General features: G+C 42.8%; 1 pseudogene; it reads left to right on the top strand.

Moving 5' to 3' along the window:
* The first annotated feature begins 216 nt into the window (after positions 1–216).
* The window catches only part of LOC103811026, a 17,533-nt pseudogene continuing 7,596 nt past the window's right edge, over positions 217–10,153 (top strand).

Raw genomic sequence — 10,153 nt, 5'->3', positions numbered from 1 at the left:
TGGATCTATACAGATATGGTAAAAAGCCTCTAGATTTGGGTTCTTCTCAAAGCAGCAAGGTCTTTCCTTATTCATTAAAGGCACTTTAATAGTGGTACTGATGAGAAGCTGAAAGAAAATACCTGATTATTAGTTGTTTTAAATGGGATACAAGATGGTCATATCTGTCAGTGAACACTAAACATTTCTTTCTTCCTTAAGAGCTAAGGAGAAAACATGAACACAACATATGACAACTTAGCCAAACCCATCACCTGGCAAGACACTGAAGGTGAATTTTCCAGCCCCACTGATGTGGAATTTGGTCTGAAGAATACCCATTAGGTATAGCATCATCTTCCTGGTGGATTTCCCAGGAAGCATCATTGCTGTTTGTGTTTACAGCTTCAAGATGAGGCCTTGGAAAAGCAGCACCACAATCATACTGAACCTGGCACTCAGACTTGCTCTTCCTCACCAGCCTTTCCTTCCTGGTGCACTGCTATGCCAGTGGAGAGCACTGGATCTTTGGTGATTTTATATGCAAGTTCATCCACTTCAGCTTCCATTTCAACTCATACCTGCTTCAGCACCCTCTGCTACGTGGTGATTGTGAAGTTCTCCCAAATCCAGAGGAAGCAGTGGACAGAGGTGGCTTGCACAACTGTTTGGTTGAACTCACTAGGAGCTGTCAGCCCTGCCAATTTCTTGATCTCCTCAAAAGACATACAAAACAGATCCTTATGCCTGAGAGCCTAGGCACAATCAGGTGGCATAACAGATTGCTGACCAGCCTGGCCTTCTTCTTGCCCTGGCTGATGGTGGCTCTGTGCTATGCACTTATCATTTGTGCCTTGACCACTGGGCCTCACACATGGACTCACTACAAACAAAAGCCTTGAAAACTTGCTGTCATCCTCTTGGTGGTCTTCTATGTGTGCTTTCTCCCCTTCCACATCATTTGGGTGGTGCAGGGTGAACTATGGTTTTGTCCAGTCAGCTCTCACATGGAGAAGCAAATCCACTCTGCCTACATCATCTCTCGGCCACTGGCTGCACTCAGCACGTGGAGCAACCTACTGCTCTATGTCGTGCTGGGAGGTAACTTCCCACAGGCCATGCTCTCTTTTTCAAGGTAAGTAGAGCAAACACATCCAGTAAAAATTATATGACCAAGTTAGAAATCACATTAAAGTTCTGAAGGATTTCCCTGAATAAAATTCCAGCAAACCCTGGATGGCTCTGGTGCTGCAAGCTCCTGCAAAGGCAGCTGTGTTGATATGATAGCAAGAATTGCAGCTGGCTTCACCTTCTCCCTGCCATAGAGCACTTGTCAGAAAGCTGTCTCAGGAGCAAGTTTATGTACACCTCTCTTAGCAACCAAAGAAAGAGGAGTGAAAATAAAAGACTGTAAGCCACCTCAAAGGTGAAATTTAAAACCACCCAACCAGACTGTTTCCAAATATGTTTGGGAAATGCAGGGTTCTCTGGCTCCAGGCTTTGCTATTGATTACAGAAACATGAAGAGCTTAGTCTGGACATGTAAACAACTTCCATTGATTTCAGTGTTGCCACTGATGTAGTGCTTTGTTTATTTACAGCCTGAGCAAAACACAGCAGATATTGTCACAGTTGCTTGAAAGCACTGAATTTCATACTTGGAAAGCTCCTAGAAAAATCAGATGTTTTCAGATTGGGTGGACCCAATGAATTTCAGCATAGGGCACTGAATGGTGAACTCTCGGAGTTGGCCCAGGGAAGTATGAGATGAATAGCAGAGGACAACATACATGGTGAATACAAGGAGATGTAGATAGATAGATAGACAGACAGATAGATAGATAGATAGATAGATAGATAGATAGATAGATAGACAGATAGATAGAGATATGTGTATATAAAAGGATATATCATAGAATTATAGAATGGCTTGGGTTGGAAGGGACATTAAAGGCCACCTACTTTCAACCTTCCTCATGTGGGCAGGGACATCTTCCTCAGAGATGCTCAGAGTTGCTCAGAGCCTCATCCAGCCTGGCCTTGAACTTATACAAGTGCATATATATGTGTGTGTGTGTGTGTGTGTGTGTGTATATATATATCTGGAAGAAATGGGGGAAAAAGGAATCAAGCCATATTAGTCTACAGGTAAGTACCAGCACCACCTAGTACGGATCTTTTAGCTATATATAATCCCAGATCATTCTGATTTTCTAGTACAATTAACAGGCTTGTACATGAAGGAGTAGATGATGTCATATATCTTGACTCCAGAAGAAATTTGGACACTGAGATGACTTTCTTGTGTGTAAGCTAAGGAAGCACTCTGTAGGAAACTATTTTTGCTAGTTCCAGAGTGTATGCTCAGACTGGAGATACTAGTGATTTACTATCAGTAGAAGAAACCATTGAGTGGAGGTTTGACCAGTCTGTCCTGAGTTTAGGTATATTTAGTGTTTACATTATCAAACTGGATGATGAAATAAAATCTGGTTCTTATATTTGCATATTTACTTGAAGCTGAGAGGACAAAATTAAGTTTGCAAATTACAACTATGATCTGCAAAGACACAGGATGATATTAAACAGTGACCGGTGCAAAGTTCTGTATTTAAGTAGAAACAATGAACAAGCACACAAGGAGAAATAAAAATATTTAGGTAGCAGTTAGCAGTTTAGCAGAGAAAGATCTGTGGTTCCTGTGAATCACAGGCTGGACAGTTTCAGCATGCTGATGGTGTCTGCTGTGGCAAAAAGGACAGATGCATAAATAAGAATATCATGTGTGAGATTTGTGTGGCAGCTCTTACACCTTTTGCAGAGCTGTTACTCTCCTAGCTGGAACACTGTGCCCAGCCTTGAAGGCTGCCCTTCAGGGAAGGCACAGATGAGAGGACTGTGGTAAGAGCACACAGCATAACAATCTAGGAGAAGGAACCAGACAGAAACCCAAATGGTATTCAACTCCTTCAAGGGCGGATATTGAGAAAGACTGTCAGGATAGGTGATGGAGCCCTGGTAAGGACAAGTGAAGTCTCCAGTGCAGTATGTCTTTAGGAGCAGGCTATCCAGACACTGAGCAAGAAGGACACAAGCCTGCTGAGCCTCTGGAGGGCCCTTTGGGCCATGAGGTTCTGCAATTAGGCATACACGGCCTGTAACATTGGTGCTAGCAAAACGAGTGGTGCCTGGAAGCATCACCAGTGACAGAGCTCATCCCAGCACACTGCCATGGCTCTCAGGAGCCTCGGGCAGGCAGCTGGCTGGCAGCAAGCAGCACGCTGCTGGCAAAGCCCCAGCTCCTGCCGCAGGTTAGCACCGTGCCCCAGTGCACACAAGCACCTAAATGGGAGAAACAGTGATTCATGACTCCATAGTATTTAAGATGCATTGTGAATATTTAAAATACTCTGTTAAAGGCTCATCCACCAGATACATCTTTCAGAAGCAGTGCCACAGGCCTTTTGACAAGTTGTCTATTTTAATTTTTCCTCTTCTGTACTGGTGTCAAAATCCAAATTTTATGGCTTGTCACTAGATGGTGACCAGTCATGGTCAAGCTACCTGGTTTCACATATGCATTGTTGATTCAAAACTACAAGTTACAGAAATGCACAAGTTGATTCACGTGAAATAAATCTTTTCTGGCATAGATTCATAACATTCTAATTGTCCAACATGGGCAATAAGTACAAACATGCTACGCAAATTCTCTTCCTCTTCCACATCAGTGAAAGCACAGGATGTGTTGACCACTTACACATATACATCTGAAGGAGTAGATTAAAAATTATCTTTTTTCCTCTGTCAGAGCATTTTTAATTCTTGTTCTCAGAAGCTCTTCTTGCTCAAGCCTAAGCGGAGCTTATCACACACAAGCAGAAGCTCAGCAATATAACTACACATACAATATAAAATGAAGCAGCAGAAGGTAAAAAGTGTGAAATGGAAGTGTTCAAGGCTTTCCATCTGTAACAGCAAGAGTGACAGTCTCATAGTTTCAGTGACTTGGAGAGGGGCTGGCTACCTTTTTGCCTCCTCCTATCTTTCCTTACCATAGCTGTTGTTTGGTTGCGTTCTTCCTGTCTCACCTGCTTGTCCACCACCTCTCTTCATTTAGTTTGGGCTAAACTAGCTGATTTTAAGGTGCTGAAGTAGATTAGGGAATGCTGTAACAGCAAGAGTGACAGTCTCATAGTTTCAGTGACTTGGAGAGGGGCTGGCTACCTTTTTGCCTCCTCCTATCTTTCCTTACCATAGCTGTTGTTTGGTTGCGTTCTTCCTGTCTCACCTGCTTGTCCACCACCTCTCTTCATTTAGTTTGGGCTAAACTAGCTGATTTTAAGGTGCTGAAGTAGATTAGGGAATGGTCCTGAGAGCTTTGCTGGTAGTGGGAAAGAACCTCCAGGAGAAGGCTAGTCACATCTTGCAATAGCATGTCTAGGTCTGGAAAAGGAGAAAAGCTCAACCTTAATGCAGGCACTTTTAAAGCATTCAAGGTGCTCTGCAGGACTGAGAGATCATTATCTTATGTGATTCATTTATTTTGCTTACTGTGAAGCTCTATAGCTTCTATTTTTAGCAGCTGTTAAGTTTGCTACTGAAACAAGGATAAGTGCTTCAATTGCAGTAAACAGGAGACACTTTCCAAGCTCTGTACTCAGTGTGACAACATAGCTACATGAATTACTACACTATTGCAGGCTAATTCACAGCATAGTTATGCTTCAGTAACCAGGTTTCTATCAAAAGTCTCTAGTAGGTTTATCTGCAAGGACAGTCATGTTAGTTTGAGTACCTACCAGCAGGCTGCTCTCTGCCTGGGATCACAGAGGGACCAAGAGAATAACTTTGCAAGGTAAGCTTCTCAAGGGCATGTCAACTCTGATGATTCTGAAGATGAAATTTTGGAATTTCCAGATGTTTTCATAGACATGGCGAATCTCCACAGTGATTCATGTACTGTCACAGACTGCAGCAGAGCTATTTTCTATCCTTGTTTGTCCAGGAAGGCAATCAGCAATTTTATTCCTTTTCTCCCCAGTTTATGTGTTCCCTTAAGAAATGAAAGCCAAAAGGCCCTCCTCATACTTGAACCTCCCAGAGAGCAAAATTACTGACTGCAATGTTCTGCATCAAAAAGAATTCACAAATTCTGTCCTACTCTGGCTGCATCTGGCTGCTTTTCAAGCAGTTCCATGTTGTACTGAATGCCTAAGAAGAGAGTGTGTAGCAGCCTGCATGTAGCATGAAAATGAATAGCTTGGTAAACAGCTCATAGAGAGAAAGGCTAAAATAGCTTGAGAATGGTCTACTCTTACAATTGTCTGTGTGGGATATGATGTGACAGAAGGCTGTAATTTTATCCTGATGCAATAGCATATGCAGTTGGGATGCTGCTGCACTAGCTGTACAACGTAAATCCACAGTAGTAGTACTACCACCACACGAAGTGGAGGGTAGTGCCAGGCTCACCACTGAGTCATTTAGACCTCACATTGTTGCTGTCATCTTGCTGATAAGGCTAAGTGAGCAGAATAAACTTTGAATGACTGCTTCCATCTGTCAATATTTTCTGCTCTGAAAATGCGGGTTGAGTAAACCTAAACTTTAAAGCAGCAAACAACAAATGAACATATCACTGTTCAACTCCTACCAGCTCCAAACTCAATTTGCCTTTCCCTGACAACAGACAAGAAGAAGAGATGTAAAAGAAAATACTTTGTGTGTTCCCCTAAAGCTCCCTTATGTTTTGTGATAGTAGGAGCATTCAGCACTGAAGTCGTCAGCTGATGCCACTTCAATGTAAAGGCCACACAATTGAGTCTAGAAGGGGAAGAAAACTGTTTACACTAAAGAAAATTTATTTCAAGGCCTGTTTTCTAAATAGTGACTGGAAAAGAGCAGTAATTTTGACCAAGGCATCTATCTGACTTGATGCCCTAACCTACAGGGTGCTGTGGTAGAGGACAGAGTGAGCTGGGTGCCTCCTAAAGCAGAAGAAAAAGTTAAATTCCTGCTTTTAGTGAGAGCTGTACTTTGGAGGAAAGGAGGAGAAAATTAAACTTGGTAAACTGAGCTGCATGTCTTTCCAAAATAAAACTGAAAACTGAAATGCTGATTTTTTGAAACACACAGAGGAAACATGATTTTTCAGGGCTGCTGCAGTCAAGTATAATGCACAGTAGCTTTGATTTATCATTCCTAGAACCTTAAAAGTAATTCGAATTATAAGGTGTGTTATCTTCTAAGATCACTCCTTGATTTCTTTGCACCCCAAAATGGTTAATATCATTGGTTTCTAAACAAAAAGAGAGGTGACTGCCTGGAAGCTATAGTACCAGTGATGCTCTTCACTCTTGAAAGGAAAACAAAGCTCTAAGCATGTGTTTGGAAAGGTGTGTTTTCCAAATTACTTTATGGAGTCCCTTTAATTTTGTAAAATTGTGCAAGAGGATAAGGTGAAGAAGAAAGGAATGCAACTTTATGCACAGACAGGTAATACCATACTGAATACTAATAAAGCATGGTAGAAGGTATAGTTTCTGGTGATATCTTCCTTCATGTGATTTTATTAAATGCAGTTGTATTTCCAGCATTCTCCCTGCTCCTGAAGCTAGCAAACCTGATAGCAAGTTACTCAGTCCTTCTCTCTTCCTTCACTGCATCCAGCCTGTTGATTAAGGCCCATCACTGTTTCAGAAAAGTGATCAGGAAATACATTTTGTCCCTTTTAATAGTCCTGCTAAAGTCTTTGTAGCTTCCATTTGCCCTTAATCAGCACAAGCTAGTTGGCTGTATCCCAGGGCCCTTTCAAGACAACTCCTGTGCTTCTGGAAGAATTGTTATTTTGTTGACAAGGTATTTTAGTATTACCACAAGAGCACCCAGTGATATTCTCACATCTCTCCTCCAATTTTCAAGGACTTTCATGGTGCCAGGCACTGTGCAAAGTGATGCTCTGAACCTGCAGCTGACAGGGCTAGAAAACATCTTCTCTGTGGGTGCCTCACAGAATCATCAAGGTTGGAGGAGACCTCCAAGATCATTGTGTCCAACCATTAATCTGCCACTCTGCTGTAACCTGTAAACCATATACTCCAGCGTCAGATCCAGACACCTCTGAAACACTTCCAGGGGTGGTGACTCCACCATCTCCCTGGGAAATCTATTCCAGTGCCTGAACACCCTAACAGTGCAAAAATTATTTATAACAACTAATCTGAATCTCCCGTGTTTCAGCTTATAACCATTCTCTCTAGTCCTCTCACTGCAGCCATGGCAGAAGAGACGATCCCCCACCTCTCTACAACCTCCTTTTAGGTAGCTGTAGAGAGCAATGAGGTTACCCCTGAGCTGCCTCTTCTCAAGACTAAACTCAATTCCCACAGCTGCTCCTCATACGATATGTGTTCTAGACCTTTTATGAGCCTCACTGCCCTTGAGTGGACTCTCTCCAGCACCTCAGTGTTCTTTCCAAAGTGAGGGGCCCAAAACTGAACTCAAGGTGTGGCCTCACCAATGCCAAGTACAGGAGGATGATCACTTCCCTAGTCCTGCTGGCCACATTGTCCTTGATACAGGCCAAGATGCCACTGGCCTTCTTGGCCACCTGTGCCCACTGTTGGCTCCTACTGACCCAGCTGTGCACCAGCACTCCCAAGTCCCTTTCTGATGAACAGCACTAGAGCCACTCTTCCCCCAGTCTGCAGCACTACATGGAGTTGTTGTGTCCCAAGTATTATCAAAGGGTATCCAAGTTAAAAACTCCTGTTTTGGTTACAGATCTGTTAAGATCGGCAAAAAGGAGGCCACTTGGCACAAAGTGGGGAAGTATTATGACTGGATTTATTTCCAGCCCCAAATGGCATGAAGTGGGGAAGCATTATGGCTGGATTTATTTCCAGCCCCAAATGATCCCAAAGGGGCAATTTTCCACTGAGTGAGCCAGGCTGGCCCAATCACTTATGGCCTCAGCAATAATGAAGAAGACCTAGCAGACAGTGGCACACAAATGCACTGTGCAACAATTTCAAGTAATAAATCTTTTTGAAAATTCCCTTTTCCCTTCACTTCATGATGTTTTTTATCAACAGGAAGTTAACAGACAAGGCAGCAGCACCTGCCTACAGGAGTTTCCTCACATTACCTTTCTGCTAGTAAGCTGCTCTGAGATATTTATATATCACCCCTATTTTACAGGTGATGAAACTGAGGCACAGGGGAGTTAAGTGACTTGCCTCCAGTCACAAAGCAAATTAGCAGCCAAGCAGGGAAGAGATCAGTTCTCAGCCCAGAGCCTTTACAAAGTGCATTTTAGACTTAGAGTAAGATTTTCAAGGGAGTTTTGATTGCTCAGTGGTGGCACTTCAGTAATAAAAGTTGAGTTAGAGCAGTGTCTGCACTACTCAGGCCCTGGTTCATCCCCAGATTAATACTCTGTATCTGTGGAAGGAGCACTTCTGTTTTCCTTCAGAACAGGTTTAGGGGGACCTGTTCTTTATCACCAAAGTTAATTGGCTACCACTGCGTGTGATCTTGGCCAGGAGCCAGTAATTAGCTGTATTCATCCCATTTACAGGCTTCTATCAAGTATTTGAAAACTTGGAGGTTGAGAAGAAATACTAGCAGTGTATAGGGAAACCTTTCTCCATGGGGTGCAAACGTAAGAAATGACTAGCCAGCTTCCTTCAGCCAGGGGGAAGGGTAGCACTACTCACCATGTGTGGATGCCAATGCTCTCACTCACATGGGTCCAGCTAACATGTGTCAGAGCTGGGACCAGGCCCCTACCCAGCAGACACTCATACAGATCCAGCAGCCCATGTTCTGCCTTCAGGTACAGATACTAACACTTTTCTTTTACTGGCAGAAGGAAAAATGGAGTTAAGATTCAGATTTAGCATGCATCTTCTAAATTTACATCCTCACTTTGACTTAACATGATTAATACAGCTGTACTTGCTTATCAGACCTAAATGTTTGGCCACCAAACACCAGTGAAAATCTAAATCTGTCCCTCTACAATAATAAAATCCCAGCAGACATTGTCCCTATCCTTTTTCCCAAAATGTAAACCTGAATCTTTGGGGATTCCTGAGTGGAAGGACAGGAATGGGGCATCGTCTTTGCTGAAAACACCATGATCGTGCAGTAATTCCAGGCTGTGCCCAAGGGGCTCCGGCCTCCCGTACTGCTGCGTGCTGTGCCATAATTCAAATCCCCACTAGAGGGTAGGCAAAACTCTTCCAGTAAAGGGATCGCCCTGGAAAAGCATAAGTATGCTGGAAAGTGGTGTCTGATTTGGAAAAGGACATATGCACTTGAGAAGCAGCAAATAGCAGGAAAAGAAAGAACAAAATTATGTTCATACCGTCTGTGAGAGCAAGGTGGGAGCATTGTTCCAGCTTTCTCTGAGGAAACACAATCTCTGCCTTATACTTTTAAGTCAAATACAGTTGGAGTGGCTATGGGGTTATAACATGTGAATCATAAATCAGGTACAGCTGGTATTGTCCTTACAGATGTTGTCTTACAAACAGTGGTAGGAGCCAATTAAGAATTTCAAACAGTTTGAAAGAATAAATACAGGGAATTAGACTTTATCCACTTTGGGAGTGAATTCACCTCCTCCTGTGACCTATCCAGAAACATCAAATGGTGGATTTATCTCTCTCTTTTATTATTGACCACTCTACTATTGCAGGAAATAATGGCTTGTGTTTTCTCCTCACACATTTTTCCACTGCTGAAATGCAGACAGGTTTCTCTGAACCTTGCTGCAGGAGAGCGAAGTATGGCTGCAGGCATCAACACATTTTACTCTTCTTGCTCTCCCTGAAAGAGCAGATTCTTCTCCATGTGAGACTGGCTGTCTCAGGGAGCTCCCTGAACTTCAGATAAGGGCACTGGGAAAAGATTTTCTCACCATATATCTGACTTCTCCAAAGCAAGTTTTCACACTGATTCAACAAGCCCAATGCTAGGGAAGCCAAAGAAATTCAGAGTTTATTTTCTAATTTAGTCCCAGATCAACAAAGCTGGCATAAGAACCAAAAGCATCACCTATGCGAGCTAAATGCCACTTTTGAATGCTAAGCAAGTATTTGATTTTTATCTTCTTAAATATAACTTGGTTTTCCCGACAGAGGTAAGAACCAAAGAAGGACCATCA

The sequence above is a fragment of the Acanthisitta chloris genome, unplaced genomic scaffold, assembly GCF_000695815.1.
Source record: "Acanthisitta chloris isolate BGI_N310 unplaced genomic scaffold, ASM69581v1 scaffold13381, whole genome shotgun sequence".
NCBI lineage: Eukaryota > Metazoa > Chordata > Aves > Passeriformes > Acanthisittidae > Acanthisitta > Acanthisitta chloris.
Note: the sequence above shows the minus strand (reverse complement) of the source record. Positions and strands in the feature narration are given on the sequence as shown.